This window comes from Macadamia integrifolia, chromosome 2, assembly GCF_013358625.1.
Source record: "Macadamia integrifolia cultivar HAES 741 chromosome 2, SCU_Mint_v3, whole genome shotgun sequence".
NCBI lineage: Eukaryota > Viridiplantae > Streptophyta > Magnoliopsida > Proteales > Proteaceae > Macadamia > Macadamia integrifolia.
The window spans coordinates 31,465,618-31,469,875 of NC_056558.1; positions in this window are offsets into that span (position 1 = coordinate 31,465,618).

The window sequence follows — 4,258 nt, forward strand, 5'->3', positions numbered from 1 at the left end:
AAGGGTATTATTTTGGGTTCTATGCAATCTATGTCGGTATCATACTAACGTCTGATGGTCTAATTTTCTCCTTAATCAGACATTGCATTGCAATCAAGACAACATTGAATGTTCGACTAATTGTTTCCCTTAAGTGGTTGAAATGATTTTGGGTGTTCCTATTACTTAAACCCTTCCCAACAATCTATAGGAACATTCCAAGCTGTTCATCCACTCGGATGTAAGTTGTGTCTTTCAACTACCCCCTATGTCTAATATAATCACATAGGTTGAGGAAGACATAACGTTCCATCATAAACTCTTCATAGCATCTGTTGGCATGCCCATTCAATATCTCATGCATCATGACAGCTCTTGGAAATACACTATCCCTACATGGTTCCCAAGTATATACGAATCCACTTAACAGTTCCATTCCTAACTGAATGATTATATCTTTTCCACACTTGAAGTGCCACCTAATGCATTTGACATAACTGCAATAAATTGATAACTACTTATCAATTTCAAACAAATAACAACACAACATAACAAACAAACTTTGTTAGTAAAAATCCATGTTCAAAAGTACGCTTAAAAAATAAATAAATAATAAACCACAAGCATCGAAAGTATTGTCCTTCTAAATCCAAAATCATCCAAACAAGAAATAACAACATAACCATCAAAATAGTCTGAATATTTCCAAACAAAGGCCCTATTCCCCTCAACTAATCCAACGCATCTAAAAGCCAACTCCTCTTTTCAGGATCTGTAGAGACAAATAACTCCCTCCAACTTGGATTAGCACACATAAGTTTGGTAGCCTTCAAGTACAACTCCTTTGACATATCCAGTATAGAGGATAATACAGCCTGACATACACTCACGTTGAAATCTAGAGGACGAGATATTCTTGAACCACAAACAGGAGATGTAACAGAAGTACTAGATACTTTATCAAATTTGGTGGTTAAATACTTCCCATACAAGTCCATGATATAGGGGTCATCCTTAATGGAAGTGCTCTTTTTCCTTTGTCTAGTGGGTGTCCTATCAAGATTTCACTTTGTGGTGTTACTCGTTTAGGTGACCTGCTGGGTAGAGCTGCCCGTGCCTAAATGAACTGGGGTACTATGGCTATCAAGATCAATGGCATTATCAACTTCAAGTTCATCTAAATCTTGACCGTTGTCAACCCCCAAGTTTACTCTTACATAAGCATCTCCAAATATCATGCTCAAATCTGTCCAGTAGCTCAGTCCATACCTTTTGAATTTTTTTCAATCTGGATTTTCCTACATGAGTAGTCATCATATATATCAGATGTAGTACTAAAAATTATCTAATTTTGAAATAATTCAAGATCACTCCAATGCTTTGTTATACCTGTATTGCCCGATCCCATACGAACTCATCATCAACTGTCACTGATTTTGTCATTGAGTTCCACCCAAATCCAGTTGTGTCAAGGAGTTTCTTGAATTGTTGGTATTTTACTTTCAACTTGTTCATCTTTTTGCGTAACTATTCTCTCCCAACCTCATGACCTAAATCCTTTTCAAATTGCTTCTTGATATCCACCCATCCAGTTTTGTTAAACGAATTTCCGGATTTGTGGCCATTTTTTATGGCTTCTTTCATTATATCAATGAAAGCATTGGTCTCAACTTCGGACCACTTAATGCAGGAATACTACTTCCAGACATAATAGCTAAACATTATAACATACCATAATTAGCAAAAAAATAATTCAGACCAAAGATACATATTCCAATGTCTTGGTAGAATACCTATTCCAAATGCATATATATGATTCATCTGTTTTCTGTGCTTAACTGATGGGTGAGACCCTATAAAGGACTCAAAATAATATCCTAGATGTTGGGGTCTCATATCCTGTAGTTATCATTTTTGATATCCATATTCCATAATATGTTCCTTGTTCTGAATTTCACTTTTCTTTATAGTTCCTATATCTGAATTCAGTTTTGTTACTTCTTTATATTTCTGTCATGCCAATCTGTTCATAACATATCATTAATTTATGATACATATTCTTAGTTTACATATCAATTTGTTACCCATACACAAGTCCTATGATCATAAACATAATCCAGCTAATAAACATTTTGCATTCATCACACAATTTAATGAAGGTAAATCATTCAAATTACAAAGACCTATTGTTCTCCAAATCAATTGAAATTGTATTCTGATGCCACTCATTCATCACTAATGAAAAGTAAAGGAGGAAATATAATCGACATTTATAATTACATTGCAATTGCAAGTTTGCAACAACATACCTCCAAGTATAAGATACTCAAAAGTTTGACAAATTTTCTCCTTTTTCTTTTCTGGAAAATAAACAAAAATTATGATCCTGGTTAGAAGTTACTGGTAGAAATCACATCAACAGAAATTAGATCAAATACAAGTAGATCTAGATAAATAGAAAACCAATGAAGTAATAATAAAAGGTTAAAGAGAGAAATGCTCGATGTAGATAATTCGAGCAATAAACATCACAAACTAGTTCTTCTTGTTGTGTCAAATTCTGAGCTTTCCAACAAGAGCTTCAAGAATTTCTCCTCACAATTGATAAAATCCCTATGTTCGTAGGCCTCTCTTACGCTTATAATATCTCTATTTTATCTGTTCCTTTGAATGGAAGCCCAAACCAGTCAAACCCTTTGAAGTGATGAATGAATAACTTATATAAAGAAATGTTAATACAAAAAAGGGGGGTGGGGAACAAAGTCCATGGAAGTTTCAGAGGAAGCAACAAGATTCAATGGGAAAGGCAGAATACCTAATCAGATCTCATAAAACCAAGAAATGCAGAATAAAAAACCACACCTGGGTGAGTGAAACTGTGTAGTAGAACGATTTCCCTGGGTTGGTGAGTAGGACCAAAGCCTGGGTGGGTGAGTAGAACCGAAGCTGATCGGGAACCAGGAGGATCTGATCTCTTTCCTGCAAGATTTCACAAAGTTAAGGAAAAAATAAAATAGCGTTCATGGACAACCGAGGAAGGAGAAGACCTAATAGAGTAAAGGAGAAGAAGAAGACGATTGGGAACCAGGTTGGGGTCGTCATTTTACACAGATTTTTCAGAAAAAGGAAAAAAAAAAAAAAAAGGGCAAACAGAGGAGAAGGAAGAGAAAAGAAGAGAGAAGAAGAGGAGTTACCTGCAGAAACTCCAGCCGCTCCAGCCGTTCACAAATCTATCTTTCCTGATAGCTATCAAGAACAATAGTTCCAAATTTAGGGATTTTGAAACGAAACCGTATTGACAGAAATCCTTTTTGGAGTTTCGACTTTTGGGCCCTTTTTCATTTTTTTTTTCTCAATTTTTGTTTCATAAAAACTGAAACACAGGGATGGCGTGCCAAACAGTTTTTTTGCTTTTTTCTGTTCTAATAAACGGAAAAATGATAAAAACGTTTTTTAAGAATGATACCAAACAGCTCTTAAAATAGATCCCAATAAATCCTATGTAGGAACTAATAAGTAGATAACAATATTTACTATTTTGGTCCAACCAATGTCATCGTCTCAGTCGATATAACTTTGTTTGAATGGACAATAGTGAAATTAGTTATGCCACACTGGCCAACATTGTGAATTTTAAACAAATCTTGCCTTCAAAGAAGAAGCACATAGAATGAAGATATACTTGTCTCGATTTGGGGAAGAAGAAGCTCTCCTTGTCTCTCGTCGCTAGTTTGTAGCCGGAAATTCTACTTGGGTTTGTCTGATCGCGCTTTAACCGTCGCTACTTTCACAGTTTGGGGATGAAGAAGATGGAGGCTATGTGATGGGGTTTAAATGTTTAAAAGAAGGGTATATCGGGTAGTTTAGCTATTATAAAATTCTGGTATTTAAAGAAAAAAAAAACCAGGATGTCAGCACTCAAGGTATATTCCTTAACAGACACTAACAATAAGGAGTCCCAATGTAATTGTCAATAATGTAAAGGTGTTTTGTTAATAGTGGCATTCTTTAGGGGTGGTACTATACATTTCCGTCGTAATAATTAACCAACTCATCTAGGCCACCACCATCACCACCCACCTTCGACAAAGGTGACCCATCCACCCATCCACACCTACATGATTGGCATCCAAGGAAGAAGTGTTGGATCACGGTGTTAGATGGACTAGGTTTATTATAATTTTTGAAATACGAGGGGTGGTTGTAATTAGATCAAACCTCAGGGGAGATATATGTAAATTTCTCTTCTTTTTTTTTATTGAATGGTATAAATTAAAAA